Below are 25,556 nucleotides of genomic sequence, written 5' to 3'. Positions count from 1 at the left end.
GGAGAGAAACGTTGCCACAATAAAATGTCACATTAATTGCATCTCTGTCTATCTACCTAACAGGATTATAATATATACCCAAAGTGTCGAAAAATTCATTAACCGCACAGTAGTAACATATTGATACTTGCAGTTTAAAGTTACTAGGGTATCTAGGCTTTTGTGTCGCTTTCTGAGGAAACTGGTTCTTGTCTGGGAGCAGTAAATTCTACTGGCGCAATCCTGAGTCAAGTAATTCTGACTGTTCTTTTGATAAATTAAAATTGTTCAGAAGACCGTTGTTACTTTGAGTCACTAGATGTGGGTTTGGTTGTTGACTCCAGCCAGTTCAGACCCGGAATCTGACTTAGTGGCTGCCTTATTATCCAAGAGAAGTATATCTTAGCCATTGGGCCAGCTCTCTGATCGCGGGTTCAAACCCCACCCGTGGTATGGTTTGTTGGCAATCATGTCATTACGATTTCGTGAGTTATCCTCCGAACGTTTCGCCCTTGCTACACTCTTTGGTATGGTCTTGTGGTGTCCTCTGTGTCATCGAGACAGCAGTGGCATACTTGACTTCCAGCACTCTTGTAAGAAGCTGGAGCAAGTCACACAACATCGATGAGGTGCCCACAGCTGTTTTGATCTTCGACCTTCACACCAAAGTAGTGAAAAAAATAGGCTGTTTTCACAAGAGGAATGATATTTCATGTCAGCTTTAGTCGGTTAGGTTAGGTTAGGTAAGGTTTGTCAGGAAACAGGACAAGTGTTTCTTGACGCGGGTCTTAGTCAGATGATGACCCGCCTTTGGAGCTTTGGTCATCTGACCGAGGCCTTCCGCTGGCTTACCGGTCCACCCCTTTAAAAATAATGGTCATTTATAGCCAACTGATTGTTACTAAGTCATTAGTCTTTAGTCGATGTAAAGCTACCACAAGTATAACAAAAAAGTCATTGCCGTGTAAGCAGCCACTAGGCTTTGTAGACTTACACCTTATCAATTGAAAATATCTCTTGCTCCGAAAAAAAACAGAAAACTTACAATCCTTTAGTGATAAAACAATATCTTAAATCCATATAAACCAAACAAAACCACAAATCATCTTCCATAAAATGACCAAGCACTCAGTAGACAACAATACAGATGAATTGTAACTGGGGTGAGGCTGGGGTTTTCGGGTATTTCACAGAAACTAAGTTCAGATTCAAATTTAGCGCCCCGAAATTAGTTAAAAAAAAAACCATGTTTTTAAACGTAAACTGAAATTTTTGTTGACCATTGTAATCACCACAGTCAAGTCTCGCAGAATTATTTAACTGTGTGGTCAGTTGATGACTCAGCTGACATTGTTGGTTTAACCTATCCAATACACGAGGGTCATTAGGGTTACATGTCACTATCTACTACACGATAGCCATTAAGACTGCATGTCACTATCTACTACACGCGGGGTCATTAAAGCAGTATTGTCACTATCTACTACACTAAGCTCACTAAGGTTGCATGTCAGTATCTACTGCACCAGGTCATTAATGACCCTAGTGTAGTCGACAGGCTTTAATCCCCATTAAGCACCGTAAGCCCCGAGATGAAGTCCTGAAGGAAGCATCGGTGCTGGTGGCCCAAGCTTCACTTCTTGAAGTAAACAAAGATGGCGGACGCTGAGGTTCAGGCTGATGAGGTTCCTCACTTATCCGTGAGAAAGGAACAAGCTGGAGTGAAAATATGGTTGTGTAATACGATGAGTGATAGGAGAAGTTCTACCTGTGTTGTTGAAGTCACCAGGAGAGTCAGAGACGAGGTAACGAGGCCACAATACTCTTATATAATTTCATCTTGTTCTGCCATCTATGTAGTCCTGGTGGGAGGCTGCTTGCTGAGAGACTTTTTATGTTAGGGATTGGACCTGTGCTCCCCTTCCCTGGATCGAACATGATTGCCTCCCATTTTCCCAAGCGCTACTTGACCTCTAGGGTTTAGCGCTTCTTCCTCCCCCCCAAAAAAATATATATAATTACCCCTATAGGCAGGTTCCTTGATGCTGTTGAGGGTTTAAATAAGTTTATTTAGGCACAGGTACACAAGGTACAGTTATCATACATAGTGTGAAATTCAGTTTCAATAAAAGGAGATATACTAGGAATAAAGTAAACTAAGTTATTTATATTAACATATTAACATTAACAATAATGGGTACATGAATGTTAGCTATACAATAAATCCCCTCAAGGGAGGTCCTTTGATGCTGATGGGGGGCTCTTGATCTAGAGAATTGGATCTGTGGTCCAGTTCCTTGAATTGAGCCAGAATTCAACCTTCCGTCCTCCCCCCAGGCGCTGTATAATCCCTACGGATTTAGCGCTCCCCATACTACTACTACTACTACTAATGATAATAATATACAAGAAATCACTTTCCTCCCTTTCTGTAGCTTCATTCATTTGATGCCTTCTAGCTCTTCCTGAATTGGCTCATGCTAGGACAAGCTTTGACATGTGCATCAGCGCTGTATAGCCCTTGTGGTTTAGCGCTTCTTTTTGATTATAATAATAATAATAATTTGACATGTGCAGACACTGTCTGCACATGTCAGTGAAGGAATGGAATGAAGTGTTAGCCAGTCAGTTCATTCCATCCTTTATTGGTTACCGTGTACAATGAAAGGTGTTTGAAGCCTGACCACATACTGCGGGGACTACAAAATTGTGTTCTTCCCTAAAAGAAGGTTCTTTGATGTTGGTAAGGGGCTCTTGATGTAAGGAATCAGACCAGTGCTCAGATACCTTGAATCAAAATAGTGTCCACTTGCCCTAACACCATACTTGTTCTGGTTGCCAGCCTTGACGAACTTGGCAGCAGCAAGATATTCTGCACACTGCTTGTGACCAGTTTTATTAACGATTTAACTTGATCCAAGGAATTGGGTCTGTACTCCCCTCCCTTGGATTGAGTCGAAATGTCTTCCATTCCCCCAAGTTCTATCTGACCCCTACGGGTTTAGCGTTCCCAATCAATAATAATAGAAAACTTAAATATAATAGTGTAAGGGGAGGGAGATTAGGGGGCCCTAATATATATATATATATATATATATATATATATATATATATATATATATATATATATATATATATATATATATATATATATATATATATATATATATATATATATATATATATATATATATATATATATATATATATATATATATATATATATATATATATATATATATATATATATATATATATATATATATATATATATATATATATATATATATATATATATATATATATATATATATATATATATATATATATATATATATATATATATATATAATATAGTTAGTGTTAGTAATGGAATATTTATTGAGAGTAAATTCGAGTAAATATTAATAAAATGTATTTTTTTGCAGAGTTATTTTGTAATGAGGAAATTTATCAAGGCGGAAAAGTTTAGCATACAGCAGCAGCAGCAGGAAAATGTAAGTAAACTTCATTGATTAATATATTCACAGGCGGTGTTAGGACGCTATTCTGATGAATATCTCCATGTTTATACACCAAGGTGTATATATATATATATAATATATATATATATATATATATATATATATATATATATATATATATATATATATATATATATATATATATATATATATATATATGACCCTGGTGTAGTAGATAGTTACATGCAGCGTTAAGACCCTGGTGTAGTAGATAGTTACATGCAGCGTTAATGACCCTGGTGTAGTAGATAGTTACATGCAGCGTTAAGACCCTGGTGTAGTAGATAGTTACATGCAGCGTAAATGACCCTGGTGTAGTAGATAGATACATGCAGCTTTAATGACCCTCGTGTAGTAGATAGATACATGCAGCGTTAAGTCCCTGGCGTAGTAGACAGTTACATGCAGCGTTAATGACCTTGGTGTAGTAGATAGTTACATGCAGCGTTAATGACCCTGGTGTAGTAGATAGTTACATGCAGCGTTAATGACCCTGGTGTAGTAGATAATTACATACCGCCTTAAGGCTGCATGTAACCTTATACACCTCTCGGTGTGTAAATCCTGTGGGCATGTTAAGTATTCTTGGCTTCATTTAAAAGACACGTATGATAAGTACACCGAGAGGTATATGTCTCAGCGTATATACACCGAGAATTTAATTTCTTTTATGTATTAAAGTATTTTTGACTGGTGGGAAACAGGTGACATGTACCCTTAATGACCCTTTCAGCCGATAGGCTTTAAACCCAATTAGCCAACCATGGAAGCCTACTGTTTCGTTAATGATTTATAACAAACTTTTGATGTTCCCAAGCTATGCTTTATTTACAAGATAATAGCTTCAATTAAGAAAGATCAGTTTTTGTCACTGCATGGACCACACCAAATATCTATTCAGAATATAATACCTATGATTTCAACATATATCTTGTGACTCTTCAATCTTAAATGGTCAAAATATTAACCATAAGATAACCAAGAAATTTGACATGATACAGACTAAATAAGCCGAGTGTCGCGATCAGCTCACCAGAGTTAGCTTAAGCAATTTACTCTTCTGAACTGGATACAAATTTAATTTTGTAGGCTAGTGTTATTATTAGAATGAGCTTTGGTCCGAGGAGAGGGCAGCTCAGATTTCTTAGATCAGGAGCTTCTCGCTGTTATCAAGGCATGCACCCCTCTTTAAGGTTTATGAGAATTTTTACAGCTAACTCAAGGGATGTTCCTTGATGCTAGTGAGGGGCTCTTGATCTAGGAAATTGGATGTGTGCTCCAGTTTCCTGAATTTAGCCTGAATGCCTTCCGTCACCCCCAGGCGCTCTACGGGTTTAGCTCTCCCAATAATATTACAGCTAACATTTCGTTTCACTAAATACTAAATACCAGAAAATACCATAAATGATTGCTAGACATATACATTAACAGGGTATCATAAACATCGCAATATTTGTATGTTTGTGTGTATGTGGAAGGATAGAAGGGATTGTCAAAAATTAGTGATGCTTCAAGTTGGTTCATTAGGCTTAGAGCCTCTTATAAAGTACTGGAGGGACCTCGACGCTGGGGCGTCTTAGGTGTTGGTCAGATCTGAAAAATTTGTACGTACCAGGTGCCTATTTATGAGGGGTGGGGGGTTGGAACCCAACACTGGGTGACCTTAACATAATGGTGATGTTTGAGTGTGACTAGTGGTAGGGACATACTTCTGGGAGTGGTGCTCGGCCAACTTTTAAATGAATATTTTGACCTCAAAGACCTCTCCTCAGTAAGCAAGTTTATAATAGTGTAAACTTGATAGTGATGGCAGTGGTATATTTTTCAATCAATGAATAAGCAAATGGTTCTACTGCTTTGTAAGATATACACAATAGTTCACGAGGGCTATTAATGAAGGCTGCATGTCACCTGTACACCAATAATCAAGCATACTTTGATCCCTAAAATAGAGATTAAACTCAGTGTATATATACTGACATATATCTCGGTGTATATACACTGGTACACACCTTTCGGTGTATATAGTGATAGATTCACACTTGTCGGTTTATATACTGATATATACACATCTGTGTATATACACAGGGATACACACCTCGGTGCATATACACATTTATCCATCTTTCTGTATACAGACAAATACACATCTTCACACATCTCCACCTCTTTCTCCGTATATACACATACAGCTCAGTGGATATACACAAACACATCTCAGTGTATATACACAAACACATCTCAGTGTATATGCAGACATACCTCAGTGTATATGCACAGACATCTCAGTGTATATACACAGACACATCTCAGTGTATATACAGACATATATCAATGTATATACACAGACACATCTCAGTGTATATGCAGACATACCTCAGTGTATATGCACAGACATCTCAGTGTATATACACAGACACATCTCAGTGTATATACACAGACACATCTCAGTATATATACACAGACACATCTCAGTGTATATACACAGACACATCTCAGTGTATATACACTTGTTGACATGCTTTTGTTCTCACACAAAACTTTAATATTTTTGGCCCGAAATTTAACGTCGAATGGAAAACGTTTTTTAATAATTTTTAATAGAATTTCGGCGTGAATTTTATTATTCTTTGCGCGAAAAGTTTTTTATATATTTATATATAAATTCTCAAGAGTTTTAATCAAATAAGACGAGAGTTCCAGCATTTTGGTCAACTTACACTGTGTTGAGTGTTAGGCTGCTGCGTATATTGTCCTTCAAGGGCCTTGATGGTGGTGAATGGGCTCTTGATCCAAGGAATCTGAGCTAGCCTGCCCTATCTCGGATCAAACCCCATCACCTCCCAGACGCTGTGACCCCGTTACGGGTTTAGCGCTTCCCCATGAACATTGTCGTCATTCCCTCGACCTTCCCCCATGGTATGACCCATACTGGTTTAGCACTTTACTGTGAATATAATTACTTCAATATCTGTAGTGTATTCTGTTATTTAGTATTGAAAGATTTATATATATATATATATATATATATATATATATATATATATATATATATATATATATATATATATATATATATATATATATATACAAGTAGTACTGAAGGCGGCTGAGCGGTCTCCTTTCCTGAGCAGTCTCCTTCCGCGCCCGCGCGCCGACGCTTTTTCACACCTTTATGCTAATGACCTTGACCTCACCCTCGACCACCTCGCCCTCAACCCCCACCCCCACCTCCCCCTCAACCCCCACCCCCACCTCGTCCTCAACCCCCTACCACGCCCTTCAACCCCCCACCAACGCCCCCCACGCGCCCGCCCTCGCGCCCGCCCGCGCCTTCTGCAGCGCCTTCTGCAGCGTCGTCCGGATCGCCCCCGCTCCCCGAATTTTTTTCCTATTTTTTTCGATTTTTTTTTGAATTTCATTTTCTTGTGCTCTCCATCTCCTCAGATCAAATTTTTTGGATTCCCCCTATGGGGTTTTGAATTTCTTGTGCTCTCCATCTCCTCGGATCAACACCCTCCCTTACACCACCCCCACCCAAAATTTCTGCTCCATCTCCTCGGATCAAGTTTTTCTCGATATCAATAATACAAAGATTTTCCCCCCACACCTCCCACCACCCACTTCTACCCCAAGTATTTCTCCTCCACTTCCTCGGATCAAGTTTTTTGGATTCCCCCCTATGGGGTTTCGAAATTCTTATGATCTCCTCGGATCAACACACTCCCCCCACACCTCCCACCACCCACTTCTACCCCAAGTATTTCTCCTCCATTTCCTTGGATCAAGTTTTTTCTCGATATCAATAATACAAAGACTCCATCTCCTCGGATCAAGTTTTTTCGGATTTCCCCCTCTGGGGGTAAGCATTCAAATGAACTCCCTCTATGGGACATGGTATTTTCTCTTACTACAGGTCTAAACAAGTGTGACGTCACCCCACCTGTGTTTACTCGGCGGTCAGTGACGTCACGTGATGACCACACACACAGGCTGAATCTTGTCGAGCAGACATTAAAATGCAGGATAACACTAATACACAATATTTTCATTTATTTATTATACAACCAATGCATTTCATATACATTTCTGGCAATACAAAAAAATACAAATTCATTGAAAAAAAGATACAAATCATTGACTAAAATCAACATAGAGTAATTCTTTTTCTCTTGAAGAAATTCTGCGCATTTTGTTCTGGATCTTCTTTGTCGTCACCATCTCAGTATCACACATTTCATATACAACATAGGGAAAACATTACACATTTTCACTCTTAACCCAGGATAACCCAAATAATTCCACATTTTTTTCGTTAATACCCACAACAATCCACAATTTCTTTACAAAAGATTCACTCTCCTCAAGTCTAGACATTGTGCGAATGTTTAAAAAAATAAGTGTTTTCAGTGATCATAGTAGTTTTGAGATGCATGATCTTAGATTTTTGGTGATCTTGGTGATGAGTGTTGATAGATGATGGTAAACATGATATGGAATTGGTGATTGTGATTTTTGTGTGAATGATTATAAAAATGAGTGTTTTCTGTGATATTAGTGGTGGGGTCATAAAATCTGGTAATCGTCTTGGTTATAGTGTTCTTAGATATTGTGGGTACAACAGGACAAAACAAGGTGGGTTGGGTGTGATGTTACTGACCACCAAGTAAACACAGATGGGAGTGTGACGTCACTGGAGGTGACCTCGCCGGTCCTGTGAGGTGTGACATCGTGTGTTGGTGGTAGTGAGGTGAGTGCACTTAGATATTGTCAAATATGATTTTTTGTGTGAATGTTTATAAAAAATGAGTGTTTTCTGTGATATTAGTAATTTTTGAGGTAAGTGAACATGGGTGATTGTTGTTGGTGGTTGTCTTAGATTTATGTGTGTACAAGATATGTTTTCAGTTGATGGTGATCATGTACTAAGTGTTTGTGTATTAGGTTTGTGTTCAAGTTTTTCTTTTTTTGGCGCCCATGGGGAGGGAGTTCTTGGTTATAGTGATTTGAATGGATTTCTATAAATGGGTGTTAGCTGGTGATGCTAAACTTAGTTTCTGGTGATTTTGATGATGTTTTGGTAGTATTCAGTGGTGATTTGGTAGTAATCAGTAGTGTTTTGGGAGTATTCGGAGGTGTTTGATGGTGTTTTTGAAGGTGTTCAAATGATGTGCAGAGTATTTTTTGAAGATGTTCAGTGGTGTTTTGGTGATGTTCAGAGTTGGTTCAAAGTTAGTCAGTGTGTTAGTTGTGGTAATGTCTCATGTCATATGTGTATGAGTTAGTTTTTTTTTTTTTGCGCTAATGTTGTAAAGTCTGGAGAATGAGGGAGGAGTTTGGTGGATGAGATGTAATTTCGGTTAATGAAATGTGTAAGTGTGAATGAGAATGTAAATTGGTGGGTGAGTTAGAGAAGACAAAATGTTATGTATCTTAGTAAAAGTATAGATAGTTTTAGTGATCTTCGTTATGATGATGTTTTAAGAGAATGTGTACAAAAATGTGTGATCTTAGTGGTGGGGTTATAGAATTTGGTAAACGTCTTGATTGTGGTGATCTTAGATATTGGAGATATAATAGGTTGAAACAAGTAACTTCCTCTCATTAAGCTAAATGAAGTAAAAGTGGGGTGCGACGTCGCTGATCGCCAAGTAAACACAGGATGGAGTGTGATGTCATGGGAGGTATCCCTATCTGTGCTGGTATGTGTTGGTGATAGTGAGAGGAGTGTATTAGATATTGTATGGAATTGGTGATTGTGATTTTTTTGTGTGAATGTTTATAAAAATGAGTGGTCATTGATGATAGTTGATGGATGTCTTAATTTTTTTTTTTTGCGTGTGTGTACATGTTATGTTTTCAGCTGGTGGTGATCCTGTTGTAAGTGTTTTCGGTGTTGTTTGGAAATGTTCAAAGGTGTTTTTTTTGTGAGTATTCAAATGATTTATGAGTGTTTTTTTTGCGCTCATGTTATATGATAGTCTGAGGTGAGTGGGATCGTCTTGGTTATAGTGATTTGAGGGGATTTCTATAAAATGGGTGTTAGTTGGTGGTGTTGATCTTAGTTTCTGGTTATTTTTAGTGTTGTTTGGGCAGTATTCGGTGCTGTTTTGGTAGTATTCAGTGGAGTTTGTTGATGTTTTTGAATGTGTTCAAATGATGTTTTTGGAGTAATCAAAGGTAATTGATGTTGTTTTTGGTGTTGTACAAAGTAAAGTGTGGTGTGTGTGGGTGTGTTTGTGTTAGTTTTGGTAAAATGTCTCATGTCATAAGTGTATGAGTTAGTTTTTGTGATAATGTTGTAAAGTCTGGAGACTGAGGGAGTAGTATGGTGGATGAGTTGTAATTTCAGTTAATGAAATGTGTAAGTGTAGATAAATTAGAGATGATAAATCTTATTTGGGAGTATTCAAAATGATATTTTGGAAGTGCTTCAGTGTTGTTTGGAAATGTTCAAAGGTGTTTATGTGAGTATTCAAATGATTTATGAGAGTGTTCGAAGTAATCTTGGGGTTGTTCTGTAGTGAGATGATAAAGGTTGTGGATGAGAGAATATTTTTTAAGTGATATTGAGAAAAGGTGGTCTCAAATGATGATGTATGAGAGTGTTTTGAAGGTGTTCAAAGTAAAGTGAGGTGTGCGTGCGTGTGTGTGTGTGTGTGTGTGTGTGTGTGTGTGTGTGTGTGTGTGTGTGTGTGTGTGTGTGTGTGTGTATGTGTGTGTGTGTGTGTGTTAGGTGGTCATAGAGTTTTGTGAATATCTTGGATACGGTGATTTTAGTGGATTTGAGATGGGTGATGAGATGCATTTGTGGATGTGAAATGTGATTTTTGTGTGTGTTCAAAGAGGTGTGTTGGGAGATGGGTGAGTGGATGTGAAGAAATGTGGGTGAGATGGAGAGGGATATGGGGAGGGTTGTATTAGAAATTTAATGAAATATGGGGGGATTTTACTGAAAATAAAGGTAATGTGTGAATATTTTAAAAAGAAATTATAGAATTGAAAAGTTATGATATAATGGAAAAGAATTGAGGGTGTTGAAACATGTCGCAATAGTTGGGTAGTGAGATTAGTTGTTGTGAGTATAATATCAATTTATGTGGATACAAGGAGATGGGTATGGAGAGGATTTTATTAGAATTTTAGTAATGTAGGGAGGAATGTGTATTACATTTAAGATTCAGTAAAAAGAATGGGAAAAATTTGTATCGAATAAATTGTGAATAAATTGGTAAGTGATGAGGGTTGTGGGTAATGTAGTCGAACTAGAGTTACCAAAAAGGTGGTTATAAGTTGTGGGTTGTTGATGTGACTTTTTCTGATGAAATTAGTTAAAACGAGAAAAAATTGTGGGTTGTGGGTGTTGTGGGTTGTGGGTGTTGTGGGTTGTGGGTGTTGTGGGTTGTGGGTGTTGTTGTCGAACTAGAGATACCGAAAAGACGTTATAAGTGTGTTGTTGTTGTGACTTTTTCTGATGAAATTAGTTAAAACGAGAAAAAATTGTGGGTTGTGGGTATTGTTGTCGAACTAGAGATACCCAAAAAGATGTTATAAGTGGGTTGTTGTTGTGGGTTGTGAGTGTTGTGGGTTGTGGGTGTTGTGGGTTGAGAGTGATGTGGGTTGTGGGTGTTGTTGTCGAACTAGAGATGCTGAAAAAGTGGTTATAAGTTGTGGGTTGTTGTTGTGACTTTTTCTGATGAAATTAGTTAAAACGAGAAAAAATTGTGGGTTGTGGGTATTGTTGTCGAACTAGAGATACCCAAAAAGATGTTATAAGTGGGTTGTTGTTGTGGGTTGTGAGTGTTGTGGGTTGTGGGTGTTGTGGGTTGAGAGTGATGTGGGTTGTGGGTGTTGTTGTCGAACTAGAGATGCTGAAAAAGTGGTTATAAGTTGTGGGTTGTTGTTGTGACTTTTTCTGATGAAATTAGTTAAAACGAGAAAAAATTGTGGGGTGTGGGAGATGTGGGTTGTGGGTGTTGTGGGATGTGGGTGTTGTGGGTTGTGGGTGTTGTTGTCGAACTAGAGATACCGAAAAGATGTTATAAATGGGTTGTTGTTGTGGGTGATGTGGGTTGTGGGTGTTGTGGGTTGTGGGTGTTGTTGTCGAAATAGAGTTGCTGAAAAGTGATTATAAGTTGTGGGTTGTTGTTGTGACTTTTTCTGATGAAATTAGTTAAAACGAGAAAAAATTGAGGGTTGTGGGTGATGTGGGTTGTGGGTGTTGTGGGATGTGGGTGTTGTGGGTTGTGGGTGTTGTTGTCGAACTAGAGATACCGAGATGTTATAAGTGGGTTGTTGTTGTGACTTTTTCTGATGAAATTAGTTAAAACGAGAAAAAATTGTGGGTTGTGGGTGTTGTGGGTTGTGGGTGTTGTGGGTTGTGGGTTGTGGGTGTTGTTGTCTAACTAGAGTTGCTGAAAAGTGATTATAAGTTGTGGGTTGTTGATGTGACTTTTTCTGATGAAATTAGTTAAAACGAGAAAAAATTGTGGGTTGTGGGTGTTGTGGGTTGTGGGTATTGTTGTCGAACTAGAGATATCCAAAAAGATGTTGTAAGTGGGTTGTTGTTGTGACTTTTTCTGATGAAATTAGTTACTAGCCCATTGCTCCCGGCATTTTAGTCGCCTCTTACAACACGCATGGCTTACGGAGGAAGAATTCTGTTCCACTTCCCCATGGAGATAAGAGAAAATAAACAAGAATAAGAACTAGTAAGAAAATAGCAGAAAACCCAGAGGGGTGTGTATATATATGCTTGTACATGTATGTGTAGTGTGACCTAAGTGTAAGTAGAAGTAGCAAGACTTACCTGAAATCTTGCATGTTTATGAGACAGACAAAAGGCACCAGCAATCCTACCATCATGTAAAACAATTACAGGTTTTCGTTGTACACTCACTTGGCAGGACGGTAGTACCTCCCTGGGCGGTTGCTGTTTACCAACCTACTACCTAGGATATATATATATATATATATATATATACATACAGGGAGCAGAGTGAATTTGGAGTCAGATGGTGAAGGGTTCTCTTGGACCAAATCTACTTATCTTCCATTCCCCAGACACTGCGTGACTCGTGGGTGTTTAGCGCTTCTCATGATAAGCTGAGAACCTGCTTGAAATGTTCCAGTTGAGGTGAAAATTGTCGTTGATTGGTACAGCCGGGGTGAGGCTGGTGATGGCTGGCCGTCTTGTGGTGTAATAGCTGTGTTGGGGTTGTCATCAACGTTGAACCTAGTGAGAGTAAGTAAGTTTATTTAGGCACAAGTACACATAAGTACAATTATCGTAGTAGCATATGTATAATACCTAGAATAACTCCCCTTCAACCCCCCCCCCAAAAAAAAGTTAGCTAGTGAACTAGGAAAATAAGTTATAGGTGTTGTAGGTCTCAAGATTGGCTCAACTTTTGACAGGAGAGACATTGTGGTTAGGCTAGGTTAGGTAAGATTCATCAGGAAACAGGACAAGTATTTCCTGACCCGGGTCTTAGTCATATGATGACCCGCATCTGGAGTTTTTGGTCATCTGACCGAGGCCTTCCACTGGCTTACCCCTCCACCCCTTTAAAAATTTTGGTTATGATTATAACCATTTTTTAAGAATTTTTTCCTGTTTGTGTACGTGTGTCCTGTAGGTGCGGCAGTTTTTGCTAATGTGCGTGTCAGTCTGTGTGCGTCCATGTCTGTTAGGAATGTTTGCTCAGTGTACGCGAGATTCCATGTACGTGACCTTTCATGCACGAGACTGTCCGTGTATCTGACCTTACGCGTACGTAGCTTTCCATAGACATGACCTTTTTTAAAACTACATGACCTTCAGTGACCTTCCATGAACGGTAGCACCTGACCTTACGTGTGTACAAATTACAGCAAGTCACATGAGGTCCCTGACTTAATCTCTCTCTCTCTCTCTCTCTCTCTCTCTCTCTCTCTCTCTTTTACAGGGTTTTACAAGGTTAGGTTAAAGTTCCTACCTTTATTTACAAGCTAAGAGCTGTTACCTACTTCAGCTCATTTGAAAGCATTTTTATTATTCTGAGACATACAAATAGGGAGCAAGATGAAGTTGAAGCCATCTGTGGGCCAGATCTCTCTCTCTCTCTCTCTCTCTCTCTCTCTCCAAGCAATTGCTATTTTAGAAAGTGACTTTAAAGACGAATAATAATAACCACAGATGTTGTTTACAAAGGGATAATAGAACTATCTGTAACTAGGCTGACTCACACCCTGATTTAATTGTATAGAATCTATTGAAGGTTATCATTTCAAGGCTGAGAGTGATCTTCCCCCTCCTCTCAAGTCTTCCCTTCAATGGTGGTACCTTGATGATGATTTGAGGGGCTCTTGATGCGAAGAATTGGAGCTAACCATTCGGTGTGGCAGATCTTTTATCTCATATTGCCTAAAGGCAATATATATATATATATATATATATATATATATATATATATATATATATATATATATATATATATATATATATATATATATATATATATATATATATATATTTATTATCACACTGGCCGATTCCCACCAAGGCAGGGTGGCCCGAAAAAGAAAAACTTTCACCATCATTCACCATATATATATATATATATATATATATATATATATATATATATATATATATATATATATATATATATATATATATATATATATATATATATATTATGGGTTATCCTGTCATATCCCTTCATATCCTGGGTTTTCCTCTTGTATTCCCCTCACATCATGTGGGTTTCTTACTTCCTGGAAGGAAGGAATCACTCAGACTGAGCTGAGAAGATTTAAGGCGAAGAAGATTGAGTGTTCTTTATATCAGAATTGGATATATAAGCAGTGTGCTGGTAGCCTATCTTTTAAGAAAAGTGAATGGACGGTTAGGAGAGGAGGGGAGTGAGGGTCAGGAAACAAAACGGTAACGCATAGTCGACTGTCTTTGTCAAATGATGGGTGTCATCAGTCATTAAACAACCACTGGTGTATCAGTGTTGGCGGTCAGTCATTAAACAACCACTAGTGTACCAGTGATATACTATATATCCGTAGTTAATTAAGTATCCACTAGCTTACCAGGGATGAGTTTTCTACCCCATTTAAAACTGCAGGAATACATTTTCATTTCCTAGTCTGTCTCTTACACAGAGAAAAGTTATATATTTTCTGTGCCTTCTGCCTAATTCACTTTGCATTACATTACCTTGATGATGATGATGGTTGCCCACAAACGAACAAAAACATTCGTAAATTAACATAATTATTCACCAGGAAAGTTACATTCTCGACAAATATGGAGAGACGACACAAGGTGTACAACAAGCTTTCCTTGCTTCGTTTCGCTCACCCCTCTGAGCGAAACCTAACACAGCTTGACTCTTGTTGCAGTAGAAACTTGTTCTGCAACGTCTCTGCCTGCACGATTCTTCTAACTGTGAGACAAAAAGAACACAAAAAAATAGCCTAACACTACGTAACTTACAATAAATTTATAAGTTTTGTTTGTGGTTGGTTAAGGGGGTTTACATTATTATTATAATAATGGGGAGCGCTAAACCCGTAGGGATTATACAGCACCTGTAGGGGGGATGGAGAGTATTATTCAGATTCAATTCGGGGAACGAGCTCAGAAAAAGGGGTTTAAAGCCTATCGACTACACGAGGGTCATTCTAGTCTGCATGGTTAACTATTCACCACCTGATAGGAAATTTTCAATACCTAAGTAGGGATTTAAAGTGGTTTTCATGTGTACGTGAAGACAATAATCCCCTGACCTTTTAGCATTAAAGGACCAATTTGAGAAGCCAGATTTAAAGGAGGGCAACATTTTATAATGATCGATATTTACATTATACTTTTGGCATTATTATATCGAAAAATAATAATGTTGAAAGTCATAAGGTGTAACATTGTAGACATCACCGCAGCATAGTGCTACGTGTGCTACTAGCATAAACCTGCACTGACCAGCACTGAAAAGTGCTTACAGGTGGATTAGGTTAGGTTAGGTTAGATCAGGTTAGGTTAGGTTAGATCAGGTTAGGTTAGGTTAGGTTAGGTTAGGTTAGGTTAGGTTAGGTTAGGTTAGGTTAGATCAGGTTAGGTTAGGTTAGGTTAGGTTAGGTTAGGTTAGGTTAAGTTAGGTCAGGTTAGGTTAGGTTAGGTTCGTCAGGAAGCAGAACAAGTGTTTCCTGACGCGGGTGTTAAGTCACATGATGACCCACAGCTTCCATCCTGTTGAAAATGATGTAAAATACCGACAAGTTGATGATTAAGACACATGTGTAACAGCTGGGTATCTTTATTGTTGAAATGTTTCACCTACACAGTAGGCTTCTTCAGTCAAGTACAGAGGCAACAGGTGTAGTAGATGATGTAATCAGTCCATCAACCTTGGAGAGAAATAGTATTTAAGGTGGTCAGTCCCTCAGCTTGGCTGAGGGACTGACAAGGATCACGGACATAAGCATCACATGGAAACAAGGATCACGGACATAAGCATCACATGGAAACAAGGATCACGGACATAAGCATCACATGGAAACAAGGATCACGGACACAAGCATCACATGGAAACAAGAATCACGGACACAAGCATCACATGGAAACAAGGATCACGGACACAAGCATCACATGGAAACAAGAATCACGGACACAAGCATCACATGGAAACAAGAATCACGGACACAAGCATCACATGGAAACAAGAATCACGGACACAAGCATCACATGGAAACAAGAATCACGGACATGATCATCACATGGAGACAATCACATACATATGCAGGAAAAACGAACACCACATATGCACCACAGACAGGAATCACATACCACATGGAGAGCATGCGGAAGCAGGTAGCAACATGTAGGTGAATTCATAAACAAAGAGATGCGTGCCCGAGGCTGGTCAGTGACATATTTCACGACACGGCGAGGAGTAAGGGACTGACGAGGAGTGAGGGACTGTGACGAGGAGTGAGGGACTGTGACGAGGAGTGAAAACCTTCAACATTATTTAGTCTTATATTTAATAATACTTAATAATAATATTTAATAAACTTAATAATACTCATTTAGTAAAAAGTAGATAGAAGTCAATCTATTTACGATACACAAAACTCCTGCCGCTTTTATCAGTAACATTTTCTGGAAGTTATAATAATTTTGGTGCGCTAAACACGCACGTTCTTACATACCAAACACGTTTTCTTTTCTTTTTTTTAATTGCATTTTCAGCTCCCGGATTAAAAAAAAAATTCAACATTGCTTCAACAAATTTATATTAAAATTGGACTAGAGGGTTGGCACTGAGGGCTGGCACTGAGGGCTGGCACTGAGGGCTGGCACTGAGGGCTGGCACTGAGGGCTGGCACTGAGGGCTGGCACTGAGGGCTGGCACAGCATAACTTGTGCTGTGATGCTGTTCAGTCCTGACCTTTCTCCACAAAGGTCAGAGGTTGAATATTGACACTAAAATATTAGTGCGTGACTCGCACTGCTGGAACCACTGGAAAACTTCTGAACCACTGGAAAACTTCTGAACCACTGGAAAACTTCTGAACCACTTGAAAACTTCTGAACCACTGAAAAACTTCTGAACCACTGAAAAACTTCTGAACCACTGAAAAACTTCTGAACCACTGGAAAACTTCTGAACCACTGGAAAACTTCTGAACCACTGGAAAACTTCTGAACCACTTGAAAACTTCTGAACCACTGAAAAACTTCTGAACCACTGAAAAACTTCTGAACCACTGAAAAACTTCTGAACCACTGAAAAACTTCTGAACCACTTGAAAACTTCTGAACCACTGAAAAACTTCTGAACCACTGAAAAACTTCTGAACCACTGAAAAACTTCTGAACCACTGAAAAACTTCTGAACCACTGAAAAACTTCTGAACCACTGAAAAACTTCTGAACCACTGAAAAACTTCTGAACCACTTGAAAACTTCTGAACCACTGAAAAACTTCTGAACCACTGAAAAACTTCTGAACCACTGAAAAACATCTTATGAACCACTGAAAAACTTCTGAACCACTGAAAAACTTCTGAACCACTGAAAAACTTCTGAACCACTGAAAAACTTCTGAACCACTGAAAAACATCTTATGAACCACTGAAAAACTCAACTAGAAATCTTCAACTAACAATTCTCAGTTTAACAGACAAAATATTGTCTCAAGAGAATGTTATTAAATCCATAAAAATGCAACAGAAGGCAGATGAGAGTGAGACGAGAGCTGATGATTATATAGCAGCACGTAACTGCTTCATTCTTCTCTTTAAAATGCTCAGTTAGTGCCTACATGGCAGGCGAGTCCATTGCCACTAGAATCATGGCAATGGAAGCAACCGGAGCCAAGAACTGGATATCTGTCTCTTCTAGGGTGTCCATAGAGGATTACTTACAGCTCCCACGGCCCGGTCCCAGACCATTCCTGATGGTTGATGGTCTGATGGTGCTGGCCGCACACACACTCCTGCGTAGTTACTACAGCCCCGCTGATCAGGAACTACAATAATAATAATAATAATAATAATAATAATAATAATAATAATAATAATAATAATAATAATAATAATAATAATAATAATGTATATTTCTACAGCTACAAGTTGTACAGACCATAGCTCACATCAGTGACATATTGTATAGCAAGCACCTGGTTATGCAGAGCATTTCGGGCAGTTAGGTTCTGTCCCCAGGATGCGACATACTCCAGTCGACTAACACCCAGGTACCTATTTACTGCTAGGGGAACAGGGACAGCAGGTGTCTTAAGGAAACACGCTCACAATGTTGCCACCCGTACCGGGGATCGAACCACAGACCTCAGCGTGTGAGCTGAGTGCGCTACCAACCGAGCAACGGGGAACTTATCAAATTACCTTTAGAAGAAGGCTGGGGGGAGGGGACGGGTAATTCCCCTTACATATGAAAGAAAAGCATTAGTCTCTGTACACTTACTGAGTTATCTCTTAGTGTACTTGTGATCCACCTAAAGGGATTAGTCTTAAATCTGCACACATATCTGTGTGCAGATTTAAGACTAATCCCTTTAGAATTTTCCAATATTATTATTGCTATTATCATAGGGAAGCGCTAAATCCGTAGGGGTTATACAGAGACATACCTTCAGTTACAAAACTCAGTAAAATCATATTCACAAGACTGAACTCTCAGTCCCATCCTGATCCATCCTCGTGAGACAACTAGTCCAGTTCCATGGTAAAGTGACACACTACCATTATGGGTAGTTCAGTGCGTGTGTAGTCTCCGTGACCCAGTGTGCAGTACTGCAAGGCGAGACAGTGACAAATAGCGATTCACCTCTATAACAGCATCGGCAAGATGATGTTATTCCCACACTGTTACTCCACTCCACATGTGCTGCCCCACACACCACATGGCAACACAGGATTCATCAAGGTTTAGCGCTGCTCCCCCATGACTGTGATAATAATAAGACTTTACCAATTTTATTCTAAGCATTTTACAGGTTCTGGTTGTAAGAGAAAGTCGAACCAAAATGAACTGGATACCAAGGAACTTTGGTATCCAGAGGATGAAGCTGCAGAATTGTTAATAGGAGCAAACATGTTAACTCCTGGTTTAACATGAAATCCTGGTTTAACCTCCCCTTTCTCCAGATACAAATCGTGGTTGCTACTGAAAAAAGAATGATTAAGTAATAAATCCACGTGAAGAATTCATGGCTTTCAAAACACTACTTAAAAATAATTTTTTTCAAGAACTTGACAAGCTTCTCAAGTGAATTGCTGATCAGCCAGGCCATGGTGTCGCTGTGTGGGTACATGCAGCGACCTCCAACAACCTGAATGATCAGGTGGTCAACCAGGAGGCTTAATCCAAAACTGAACACCAGAGATGATGATCCGTGGAACCCTCAACCAGCAGGTAGCAAGCAGGTGCCGCATGTGAATCTTGCTGACGTGCAGGTGTGTCTGACACACCTGCGAGTTAGTGTTGTGGATGACTCACATGTTTCCACGTGTGGCAGATGGTCGAGGTTGCGCAGATGTTTCGAGATGAGGCAGGTGTTTCACTCCAGTAATAAACGAGTACAACATATAGCTCTTAAACACCTGCACATGTTGGCTGTGGTTACAAATGTTCATCACAGCTGCACGTGTTGGATATTTGCTATACCAGTTTGGCAAGGATTTACTTGCAGACATCAGCGTCATGTTGCATTCAGCTGTACATATTACACACGATGACCTCGGAAGCACCTGTATTGAGGCTCATGACACGTCAGCCTCTCAGGTAGTGAACGAGCAAATGCTGAGGCAAAATTGTATAATATGTATAAATTAATATGAAAATACCACAGTAAAAATAGGAAATAAAACCTGAGTGCTTTCATGTGCTTACACACATCTTCGGAGGAATAGGAAAGTGTGGTAAGAGAAGCACGTTTTATATGTTAAACACTGAGGTGACACCTCACTCAGAGGTGACAACACCTCACACAAACAGGTCCCGTTTTACTGTGATTTATTTGTGTAAATTAATATATTTGGGTATTGAGCGATAGGAGTAGGGAAGGTTCGATCCTCCATTCACTAATTGCGAGACAGCCGCCTTAGTTAACTTTCCTTTCCTAGCTGTGAGCATTGTTGACATTAAGAGGTAAATAAATGCCCGAATAAGAATATCTGGGAAGACATAGTGATCTAGGAAGATTAAATGGAGGGTGTTGAAGGACGAGGCTCACACTGATGATATTTGGAGCCGCCAGTGCTAATATTGAAGAAGACAAGAACCTTAAACTAGAGATCAGTGTCCCCAGCATGTATGCTTGTTTAGTTATCCAGTTAAGGTTATGCAGTAAGACACACCGAAAAATTTGTTTATTGCTTCAAAGTTTTACTCTCCAGGAGCTTCATTAACTTTTTCACAGTAAATTGTCGCATTAATTATACATGTGTATTTTTACCTAACACATTATCGGTAATTCTGCCAGCATTATTACCAACAGCGAAAATAAAAAAAAATGTTTTACAGCAGTAAATCCGCTGTTATAGATACCTACGCTGGCGGCGGAGTTACGCTTCTTGAAGACCATGTAAGAACCCCAGTAGAAATAAGTCACTTTGACTTTTTTTTGGGTTACCCTAGGTTCTCTACATATATGCTGCTATGTATGATAGTCTGTGTAACTGTATTTGTGTATACATGAATAAACTTATTAGTCTCTCTCCCTCTAATGTATTCCACAACTCTATGGATATCGCTAACCTGGTTTCGTCTAATTGGACTATTTTTTTTTTTTTTGATATATATTTTTATTTTTACAATTGAATTTACTAAGAACTGTTATCTTATCTCAACTCATGTCTAAGCCCAGCCCTGCCTAAGACCAGATAGGGCTGGGAATTTCAGGATACGACCCACACCAGGCGACTAACACTTAGGGACAGCAGGTGTCAGAAAACTTGCCCAACGTTTCACCCGTCCCGGAGATCGAACTACGTACCCTCAGTATGTGAACTGAAGACGCTGCCAGCGGAGACACGGAGTTGAGTTCCAGCTCCTGGGCCTCTATAACGCTGAAGTATTTTGAGAACTTTAACCTATGTGATTGTTGAGATAAAGCTCCTGGGCCTTTTGAAGGTGTTAATTTGAAGCCCCCTTTTGAAGGTATTGATCTCAGGCTCCTGGACCTTATGAAGGTGCTTATTTTAATCTCTTGGACCTCTAGGGTTCTGGAAGGAGTTGAGCTGCAACTCCTGTGTCTCTTGATTTTGAGATGCAGCTGCTGGGACTCTTGCATGGTTGAGGTACAGGAGGCTGATGCTGTGTGAAGCAGGGATACCTGCCTAGGATCACTGAGGTACTCGGGGCGGCTTATGTGAGGCTGGGGATACTTCGCAGGGGATACCTCTCTTACGATCTAGCAGTTACCGAGTGTAATTATATTAATGGGAAAGCGCTCAACTCATAGGGGTCATACAGCATCTGGGCAGTCAGTTTTTATACGACGAAGGAGAGGGCAGCTCCGGTTCATGATATCAAGAGCCCAGCACCAACGTGAAAAAGTCTCACTTGAAGGATTCAACTCTTCTAGCAGGCTAATCAGTCGGTGGTAGTACTTGCCTTTCGAAAATCAAATTGACGAAGGGAGAGATAATTTCGGTTTCTGCGTATTGTATCCCACTAGACATTTGTTAACCTGGGGTTCCAGTAACTTGTAAAGAGCGCTGGCAAGAGTGATGGGTCCATAATAAGAATGTCTTGGCCATGGTACCTGCCTTTTGAGGAGGTAGAACCACTCTGGTTTTTCACTGAAGAGGTAGAACTCTTTCGAACGAAATATGATTGAAATGATGTAAAAGGAAGACTAGTGTTGCAGCATGTGGCCATGGATGTCATCACGACCAGCTGCTGTGGCCGTGGATGCCATCACGACCAGCTGCTGTGGCCATGGATGCCATCACGACCAGCTGCTGTGGCCATGGATGCCATCACGACCAGCTGATGTGGCCATGGATGCCATCACGACCAGCTGCTGCTGTTTGGCTCGAGGATAAGTGTAGATGCAAGTTTGCAGTATGAAGGCGATGTTATAAGGTACTACAGTGTGAGATATAAAATCTAGTAGAGGTGAACTCCCTCTGGGGTTTGAACTGAAGGTAATACCCAATGCTATGGTAACTTCAGCAGGGTTTGCAATTGGTAAGAACGGGGGCAGTGTCTGGAGAGTACTTGACTGATAATTTTCGTGCTTTTATTTCCAGACTGCACACATAAGGGTAGTCAGAGTTACAGTAAACATGTAAGCCCGCCAAGTTCATTTAGCTAGCTGGATAATACGACAGTCATGCGCTCTCGCTTGTTTGTAATCTAAGAACTAATCTATAGTTGGGTTATAACAGTAGCAGCCATGAGGTGCGTTCGAATGTAGTGAGAGAGTCCTATTAGGAAACTGCCAAGGTGCATATACTTTTAAATATTTGCCCAAGGTCTGAACAATTCCAAGAGTGTACGTATTAATATTGGTAGAATTGAAAGTTAAGACACATGTGCAACATCTGGATATCTTTATTGTAGACGTTTCGCCATCCAGTGGCTTTATCAATACAGATTCTAGGACATAATTGGAAGACAGTAGAACTGTATACAAAAGATGAGGTAATCAGTCCCTCAGCAGTATAACTATATACAAAAGATGAGGTAATCAGTCCCTCAGCCTTGGGGTTAGTGTTCACAGCATCGTGGTGGAGGAGAATCTGGAGCAAAGGCAAGAAGACTGGCGGTTATATAGGCGTCAGTGGATAAGGATGTGCAGCAGACGAGGGCATAGTCACTGGTAGGCGGGATTCCCCAGTGGAAGTAGGTCCTTCCCAAAGAGATGGGTTAGTTGTAGCAGCCGTGAAGAAGGTCTTGTCTTAACTTTCATACTGTCGGTATTTTATACCTTTCTTGCACAACTTGTCAGACACTGCAACATCATGGAATCTTGGTTCAGAGGACATCTACAAGACCTTCTTCACGGCTGCTACAACTAACCCATCTCTTTGGGTAGGACCTACTTCCACTGGGGAATCCCGCCTACCAGTGATTATGCCCTCGTCTGCTGCCCGTCCTTATCCACTGACGCCTATATAACCGCCAGTCTTCTTGCCTTTGCTCCAGATTCTCCTCCACCACGATGCTGTGAACACTAACTCCAAGGCTGAGGGACTGATTACCTCATCTTTTGTATATAGTTCTACTGCTGAGGGACTGATTATCTCATCTTTTGTATATAGTTCTACTGTCTTCAATTATGTCCTAGAATCTGTATTGTTAAAGCCACTGGATGGCGAAATGTCTACAATAAAGATATCCAGATGTTGCACATGTGTCTTAACTTTCATACTGTCGGTATTTTATACCTTTCTTGTACAACATTGGTAGAATTACCGGCAGTATGTTAAGTAAAAGGACACAAGTGCAACTAATGTGACATTTTATTGTGGAAACGTTTCCAGGAGCTTTGTCAAGCCGTTACAAACAATACATGAACACAGAGGGTATATATAGGCTTAGAGTGAGGTGTAATACTAGTGGTAGTAGTGATATAAGTTGTAGCGGTAGTAGTAATACAGTACGACAGAATAATCAACTTGCACATGAGTAAAAGGTTATAAAAGCTATTACTTGGGTAACAAAAATAGGTTAGACCTTCCCATATCCAACCACCAACAGAAATATTTGTCTAACCCATTTTTATGCTACCCAAGTTATAGCTTCTATAACCGTTTACTCATGTGCAAGTTGACTGTTCTATCATATTGTATTACTACTACTAATATTATTATTACTACTACTACTACCACTAGTATTACGCCTCACTCTAAGTCTATATATACCCTCTGTGTCCATGTATTGTTTGTAACGGCTTAACAAAGCTCCTGGAGAGCGAAACGTTGCCACCATAAAATGTCACATTAGTTGCATTTGTATCCTTTTACTTAACAATTCCAAGAGTGGCTGCAGCAAGAACACGGGTGGTGAAGATTTTTAACATGTTGCTTGTAAAGGAATTAGGAGGAACACCAAGAAAAAGACATGGCATGTATAAAATGCCCAATCTTCACACTCGGTTTTTCACTGAGAGCGATGAGGAAGGTCGGGGATAGAATGAGAAACAGCAACAATAAGGAAATGATCGATGTCATGAAGCTTATTTACCGCAGTCCAATCGTTTTCAAGTGTTATGGAGGGACATGTAAGTAGAGTACGGGTGTGATGATCTACATGTATAGAATGATCATGAAAACCAAGCACTAAACCCACAAGGGTCATACAGCGCGGTCATACAGGGGTTAGTAGAGGTGGGGATTAGTGCATAAGTAAACTGAAATCAAAGTTGGGTGCAATAGGTTAGTTTCCGTTAAAAAAGTCAGACTATCTGCTTCAGAAGTAGATTTTTAGTAAAAGCGAGTATATTGAGGCTGCTTAGAAATGTATCCTATGACCTCTGATAGAGAGCACATAGATTATTATAATTTACTGCGTGGCAGACTTGTCATTCTGCCAGTGTTCTGCAAAAAATTGCCGGTGGCTAAAGAATAAAGTCTGTCGGCATTGTTGGAATGTTGCTTTGAGTTCTCTTGTAAATGTCGTCACATGTTCCGGTCATCAAAGGTCAGTTTATTATAATCATGGGGAGCGCTAAACCCGTAGGATTATACATCGCCGGGGAGGGGGGGGGTTATGGAAGGTATTCAGGCTCAATTTAGGGAACTGGAACACAGATCCACTTCCCTAGATCAAGAGCCCCTCATCAGTGTCAAGGAACCTTCTTGAAGTAATGAGAGGAGTCTTGGTCTGTGGATCTCAAGAGTGCATAGTTTGTTAGGGTCATTGACTGGAGGGGAGAAATTATTATTAAATTCACGAGGAGCGCTAAACCCGTAGGGATTATACAGATCTTGGGGGAAATGTGAGGCATTCAGGTTCAGTTCAAGAGGATTATTATAATCAAAAGAAGCGCTAAACCGCAAGGGTCATACAGCTCAGTTCAAGAGGAGTATAGGTCGTTTCACCGAGATGAGCGCACTCAGCTCACACACTGAGGTCCAGGGGTCGATCCCCGGTACGGCTGGAAAACATTAGGAAGTGTTTCCTTAAGACACCTGCTGTCCATGTTCACCTGTCAGTAAAATAGGTGCTTGGGTGTTAGTGGACTGGTGTGGGTGGCATCCTGGGACAAAGTTGACCTAATTTTCCCGAAATGCTCAACATAACAAGCGGCTTTCTATATAGTAGTGTGTCATTGTTGTCAGCTATGGTCTATATACCTTGTACATGTACTTTTAGTAAATAAATTATTATAATAAAAAAGAAGCGCTAAGCCACAAGAGCTATACAGCTGTAGTAAATAAAGATATTATTATAAAGTTATGACGACGCTCAGGTTTGACTTGGACCGACTTGTTATTAGTCCAAGTCGGTCTTAAACGTCATCGTAAGCTTCAGTCTCTCATGACTCACGAAATCGTAATGACACGATTGCAAACAAACCATAC

At 39.7% G+C, this 25,556-nt stretch overlaps 1 long non-coding RNA gene across 1 annotated transcript in view; it reads left to right on the top strand.

The window, feature by feature from the left end:
* Positions 1-1,644: 1,644 nt before the first annotated feature.
* The window catches only part of LOC138854599 (uncharacterized), a 95,649-nt gene continuing 71,737 nt past the window's right edge, over positions 1,645-25,556 (top strand). The window contains exons 1-2 of the long non-coding RNA XR_011393778.1: positions 1,645-1,784; positions 3,408-3,476. This is a non-coding gene — a long non-coding RNA (uncharacterized lncRNA). The remainder of the gene's footprint in view (positions 1,785-3,407; positions 3,477-25,556) is intronic.

The sequence above is a fragment of the Cherax quadricarinatus genome, chromosome 64, assembly GCF_038502225.1.
Source record: "Cherax quadricarinatus isolate ZL_2023a chromosome 64, ASM3850222v1, whole genome shotgun sequence".
Lineage (NCBI taxonomy): Eukaryota > Metazoa > Arthropoda > Malacostraca > Decapoda > Parastacidae > Cherax > Cherax quadricarinatus.
This window is presented reverse-complemented; position numbering and strand designations above follow the sequence as displayed.